Source organism: Chiloscyllium plagiosum, unplaced genomic scaffold (genome assembly GCF_037043375.1).
Source record: "Chiloscyllium plagiosum isolate Xiang-an unplaced genomic scaffold, Cpla_swu_hap1 HiC_scaffold_43, whole genome shotgun sequence".
Lineage (NCBI taxonomy): Eukaryota > Metazoa > Chordata > Chondrichthyes > Orectolobiformes > Hemiscylliidae > Chiloscyllium > Chiloscyllium plagiosum.
Window position 1 is genome coordinate 35,699,053 of NW_028270181.1, and position 7,131 is coordinate 35,706,183.

Sequence of the window (7,131 nt, forward strand, 5' to 3'; positions counted from 1 at the left end):
TCGTGCGGCGCGCGAGGCCTGCTCGCCTCGTAATGAGGCTTTAAGGGAGTGCTCAGGCAAGGGTCAGCCCGCATCCTTCCTGGCAACACCCAAGGGAACCAGGCCACTCGCGTCTCTCGCCTTCATTTTCGACACGAGCGCCTGTGGAGGGACGGCCGGAGTCAACGTGGGGATTGCTCGCCCTCCAGTCGTGTCAAGAGACCGCCGCACAGGTCTCTGACTGACTCTTAGAACAGACAGGAAGAGTTTGGCAATTCTGTCAAAAAATTGACAAAGTGTCAAAAATTCGACTTCCAAGAGCTCTCCAGCATGCACTCATACCCGCCATTAGAGTGCTATGCCCGTGGAACCGTTTTTCGGATGCCTTTCAAAGTGGTCCCGCGCCGCCATTTTGTTCTAAAAATTGTGTTCCCAGAAATCTCCGGGTACCCCGCCAACCTCACTGTGGAACAAATGCAAGTGGCACTGAATGGGTCTGAATTTCAAATTTGACTGCATCGCTCTGGAACTCGATCCCCGCAAAACCGTTTGGATTTTTCCCGGTCGGGACTTCCGCGACAGACAAAGTTAAAGTTTTCGGGCTGCAGACACAAAATGACAGTTGGCCAATTGCCGGGCTCAATTCACACAGTTCCTCCGGCACTTCGGAACACATGTTCGGCGCGAGTTTGTGAATCTTTCCCGATGCTTCGGCACTTTCCTCCGCTGACACTTAGAATATTTTTCACACTTTGCTGAAAATTTTTCTAAGTGTTTTTTCCTAAGTTTTTCTGGTTACTGATTTCTTATTTTCGAACATTTTTCTAAGTTTTTCTGGTTACTCATTTCTTCTTTTTGGGCATTTTTCTAAGTTTTTCTGGTTACTGATTGTTTGAAACGAAAATCGCTTCTCAATAATCGCTCTAGACAAATTCAGGAAAACAAAGTTTTATTAACAAGTCAAGTCTGCAGAGTCGGGCACCCTTAAAGAAAAGGCGCGCTGAGGCTTACAAAGTCTCCCATTATATACAGCACAAGTCCCTCCTCTCCTTGGCTCCAACAAGCCATGAGGTTCACATTCTTAAAAACATCATTATTCTTATCACAAAGTCTGCAACAAAAGGCTCCAGAGTCTCCTAAGTTGTTGTTTTTCTCATCCTGTAGTCTTATCAGTCAAAGGCATTAATCTGAAACAGATGTCTCTCGAGTCGTTCCCCCATCCTGGAGTCTTATCGGTCAAGGACTCATCCTTCCCGCCTGTGTCAATGGTTTCATCAATCAAGGGCCTGTTTGTTTTTACTCTGCTCACAAATTGTCAGCATTCTGCACAATTTAAACTAGCCTGTTTGTTTTTACTCTGCTCACAAATTGTCAGCATTCTGCACAATTTAAACTATTCTACTTTTGAGTGTATAAAATGTTCTAGAAAAGAAACAAAAGTTTTGTCTTTTATTATAGACCAGTCTGTGGTCCAGGCACATCTTAAAGTTTAAACCGAAATTACCTCTCACAATTCCACCCTTTTCTTTCTTTAAGATGTGCCTGACCAAGATAAGCCCCCCCCTCCCTCAAGGGCCCGGGAAATCCTTGGTCTTTCGCAGCAACATCACTTTAAGTTCCCGCGTCCCATGTTGTGGAACCACCACTGCCTGGAGTCGGGAAATATTTTTCTGAATTAAAAACTGAATACAGGGAGTTAGGCAGGGTAATACGAGAAGAAGAATCATGCCTCCCCCAACCACCAGCAACGCCGTGCACTCACATCGTAACACCTATCGTCCACATAGGAATGGGACACAAATGATCCCGAATAGATTCGAATCCCAAGTCTTACTGTAGTTCGACATTTGTCACATCTCCCCTCACCCTCCCCCACATACAGGAGTAAACTGATCAATATCCCCACCAATACAGTCCAAGTAGAGTTCATTATTGCTGTCTTTTCAGTTTTACCGACAACGGCTTGTCCCCTTGCTCGCATGTCCAGGTGCTTTCTTCTTCAGGCGGAATGGGCCCCTTTATCCTTGATGCGTGGACCCACCCTTTTTCTTTCGTCCGAACAGCTGCCTCAGTTGTTAACAGAACCAGGAACGGTCCTTCCCACCGCGGCTGGAGCTTTTCGGCCTTCCAGGTCTTAACAAGTATCCAATCTCCGGGCTCCACCTTATGCAGGAGGAAGTCAAGCGGCGGAGTCTGAGCCAGGAGACCTTTCCTCCGGAGTTCTGCAAAAGAACGGGATAAGGCCAGTAAATAGGTTCGGATAAATACATCCCCCCCTTGTAGAGTGGGACATCCATCAACCTTACTCCAATACGGTAATCCGAAGAGCATTTCATAGGGGGAAACCCCGACATCTCGGCGAGGTGCCGTACGTATCCTCATTAGGGCAATGGGCAGGCACTTTGGCCAGGGTAACTTAGTTTCTAACATCAGCTTAGTCAATTGGGTCTTGAGCGTGCCATTCATTCTCTCAACTCGACCCGAACTCTGAGGATGCCAGGGTGCGTGGAATTTCCATTGGATACCCAGGGTAGTACAGATCAAATGGTGTAGCTTAGAAATAAAATGCGTCCCGCAGTCGGAGTTGATAGATTCCATTATGCCATATCTCGGGATTATGTTCTCTAACAACAGTCGGGCCATGGTTGGTGCATCGTCTTTGGCAGTTGGGAAAGCCTCTACCCAGTGAGTGAAATGGTCTACTATTACTAGCAGGTATTTCCATCTCTGTACTGGGGGTAATTCTGTAAAGTCGACTTGGATCCTCTGAAATGGCCTAATCGTGAGGGGCTGACCACCGGCTGGCATAGAACGCATGGCCTTCCGATTAATACGCCGGCAAGTGGGGCATCCGACTACCTCTTGTTGGGCTAATGTGTACATCCCCCTGCATACATAGTCTCTCAGGATTGTGTCACACATGGCTTGCACCCCCCAGTGGGTCTGATGGTGTAATCGGTGCAGAATACCCCGGGTGATCTGTTTGTTCAGTACTTGTCTCCCATCAGGAACCGTCCACTTCCCGTTAGTATCTAGCCGGGCACCCAATTGATCCATTTTATCAATCTCCCCCTGGGTGAAGACGGGTTGTTTAGCGAGCCCTTCCCTCAACGGTATTAACGTTAACAATTGGACGGATTTTTCGACCGCTGCCCGCTTGGCTTCCTCGTCTGCCAGCCGGTTTCCCACCGCTTCCGGTGTCGACCCCTTCTGGTGACCGGGTACATGGACTACTGCAAGTTCCGTAGGTAACGCCAGGGCTTCCAACGTTAGGCTGATCATTTGTTCGTGAGCTAATTCTTTTCCCCGGGAAGTTATCAATCCTCGCTCTTACCAGATTTTCCCGAAATTATGAACGACTCCGTATGCATACTTTGAGTCAGTATATATGGTTCCCACTTTCCCTTCCAACAACTTCAGGGCCCTCTGGAGGGCGTACAACTCACAGGATTGGGCTGACCACTTCCCGGGCAGTCGTCCGGACTCAATCGCCCGTTTCGTTGCACCATCTATGACAGCATAGCCACTGTATCGTACTCCACTGATGCACCGGGAGGACCCGTCGATATACAGTTCCTGTCCCTCACCCAGCGGGGCTTCCTGCAGGTCCTCTCGGCTTTTGGTCTGCAAGTCCACAAATTCCACACAATCATGCTCCTGTTCCCCGTCTGCAGGACGTCCGTACAGAAACTGGGCTGGGTTGCAACTGAGATCTTTTGCAAAATTGAGATCGTTCCCGGTCATCAAAATCGTCTCATACTTCAGGATGCGAGAGTCTGTTAACCAGCGGTGAGCCTTTTGAGCCAGTATGGCACTAACCGAATGTGGGGAGTATACTGTGATCCTTCCTCCAAAGGTAAGTTTTCGGGCCTCTTCTACTAATATTGCCGTAGCTGCCACTGCCTGTATACAGGTCGGCCATCCACATGACACAGGGTCTAACATTTTTGACAAAAATGCAACCGGCTGACGTTTCCCTGCCCGCAGCTGAGTAAGCACACCCTGGGCAATTCCGCCGGCGCTATTAACATATAACTGGAACGGTTCCTTCAGGGTGGGTAAAGCCAATACCGGAGCTCGAATCAGTTTATTTTTAATAATATTAAATCGCTGCTCCTCCTCATCTGACCAGTCCACCTTTTGTCCTTCTTGTCCCAGTTTGTCGTACAAAAATTTTACTAAAGTGGTGTAACTTTCAATCCATATCCGGCAATACCCTACTAGTCCCAGGAATTGTCTGACTTCCTTCTTCGTCCTGGGTATTGGCATACCCGTAATTCCTGATATTCATTCTGGCGTGATACGGCGGTGTCCCTTACTGACTTGATGGCCCAGATATCTTACTTCTCGCTCCACAAACTGGAGTTTTGTCCTGTAGACGCGTAGACCCTGTTTCCCCAGGAAGTTCAGCAGGGCAACGGTGTCTGCTCGTACCTCCTCTTCTCTTGGTCCTGAGAGTAAGAGATCATCGACATATTGGAGCAATTGATTCTCCGCGTTACACTGAAATCCCCCTAAGATCTGCTCCAGTATTTGTCCAAACAAATTGGGTGACTCCGTGAATCCCTGCGGCAAGACCGTCCATCTTAACTGTCGCTTTCGTCCTGTGAAGGGATTCTCCCATTCAAAGGCAAAAAGGTTCCGACTTTCTTCGTCAAGGGGGCAACTCCAGAAAGCATCCTTCAGATCTATTACGCTGAACCATTCATGTTCGGGGGGAATTTTACTCATTAACGTGTAGGGATTAGGTACCACCGGGTATCTAGCCTGGACTACTTCATTCAACCCCCGCAGGTCTTGCACCAGCCTATATGTCCCGTCCGGCTTCCTCACAGGGAGTATTGGAGTATTGAAAGGGGACATGCATTCCTCCAGTAGTCCATCTGTGATTAATCTTTCTATCACAGGTTGTAACCCCTCCCGTCCTTCCATAGCAATCGGGTATTGTTTCCTTCTTACCGGGCCTCTTCCTGGTAACATGGTGATTTGGAGAGGTTTGATGTTTAGACCCCCTCTGTTCCCCTCTCGGTACCAAACTTCCGGGTCTATTTGTTGATCATCTTCTTCGGTGAGGGCGAACAACCTTACCACCATTTCCCCGTTATTTGGTACCGTTCCGATCCCTAGTTTGACCTGCAAGTCTCTTCCTAACAAATTAAACCCCGCCGATGGCAGTAGAAGGAGGTCTCGTTTAGTAGTTCTGTTTTCATATCCAATTTCCACGTCCTCCACCACTGGGACTTGTAATTTCTGTCCTCCAATTCCAGATACCCCCATAACTTTTCCTCCTGCTCGGGTGCCGGGGGGTATTTGGATTATACTTGATCTTTCGGCTCCCGAGTCCACCATAAATGTGATCTCCGATCCTTGGGGCCCTACTTTCAAGTTTACCAGGGGTTCCTGTCGATAGTCCTTTTGCCCCAAGGGGAGGAACCCCCGACCTCCCTAATCTTCCTCCATCAGGGCGTACGACCTCACCTCCCGCTTGTAGCGGGAGCACTCCCGTTTAAAATGTCCCTCTTCATTACAATAGTAACATCTGAGTGTCCTCTTCGTTTCCCTGTCGCGGTCTCGCGTTCCTCCACTCTTCCTTTGTTCCGGCCATGGTTCTCTTTTCCTCTGCTCTTGCCACGACTCTCCCCTTTCCTGTTTCTGCCACGGCTCTCCCTTTTCCTTTCTTCCAGCTGTCATTTGTTGCACCGTTTGCATCATTATCTTTGTCGCCTTCTTTTGCTTCTCATCGTCCCTTCTCACAAACACCTTTTGCGCCTCCCGTAGTAATTCACTTAAAGATTTACTATCCCAATCATCCATTTTCTCTAACTTCTTTCGTATGTCCGGCCAGGCTTTTGATACAAACTCTACCCGTGTGAGTTGTTGCCCCACGTCCGTCTCAGGGTCCACCCCAGCAAACTGCTGCAAATTCTTCCTAATCCTGTCTAGGAAGTCCGTAGGGGTTTCCTCCGGGTTTTGATGATTACCAAAGGCCTTGGTAAAATTGTGCCCCTTCGGGGCTGCGTGTCTTATTCCTTTTATCCAATATTCCCGCATGTCTCTCATGTTGCGCCGTCCTCCCTCCGTGTTCTTATCCCACTCGGGGTCGGTGAGGGGAAACTTCTGCTCCCCTCCTTCTCCCCCCTCTCTCTCCCAGACCAAGAGCGCAGCTTGTCGTATCATCTGACGCTCCTGGCTAGAGAACAATGTTTTCATGATGGAACACATCTCTTCCCACGTGTAAGTATTCGGACCCAGGAACTGATCCAATTGTTCAGCAAGTCCCATGGGGTCCTCTAGTAGACCCTTCATCTCCCTCCTGAAATTCCGTACTTCAGTACTCGTCAAGGGAACGTTCACATATCCCGTCCTTCCTTCCTCGCCTCCCATGGGCACTTCCCGGAGTGGATTCATTCTTGCAATCGGGACAGAGTTCCGTCTGTGACTCTTTTCAGCTTGAGATCTAGTCTGTACTCCTGAGGCACCTGGTGGTTCCTCCCCATTTTCTTCCCCTTCCCCTGAATCGTCGTCACCCAAAGGAACATTCTGTGGGGCAGACGGGGTCACATAGGGTGGCGGTAAGTGATCTAAAGGGTCCCATTCTTTCTGCCCTTTCGAGTCTTTATTAGTTACCTGCATTTGGCAAGATATCGTAACCGGCAGCCAACAAAGGGCATAATCACTTTCTTCCAGATTAACATCAGGTTTTGAATTGACATATAAAATGAGGGCTTGCCGGACCCAGTCTTCGTCAGTACCGAATCGAGGCCACCACACTGAGTCGCCCTGAATAGGTTTCTGGGACCACTTTTGACAGTATTTTACCATCTTCCTTTTAGATTTTCCCTTTCTTCCACCCTGATCCCAATTATTTCCCATTTCCGAGGACTTTGTATTTTTCCCGTGATAATCTATCACAATGTAGCCAATTCCCGGACCTTCAGTCCCGTGATCGCCCAGGTTCCTTTGCAGGCACCCCCGGTCTTTGGATTCCTGTGTCCTACGTCTCTGTGACACAAATCACAGGCACCCCGTAGGTACACGTTCCTCCTCAAACACGGTCTCTGCAAAATCCCTCACAGGCGAGCCCCGGTCTCTAGATTCCTGAGTCCCACGTCTCTGTAGAAAAAATCCACAGGCACCCCGTAGGTGCCCAGT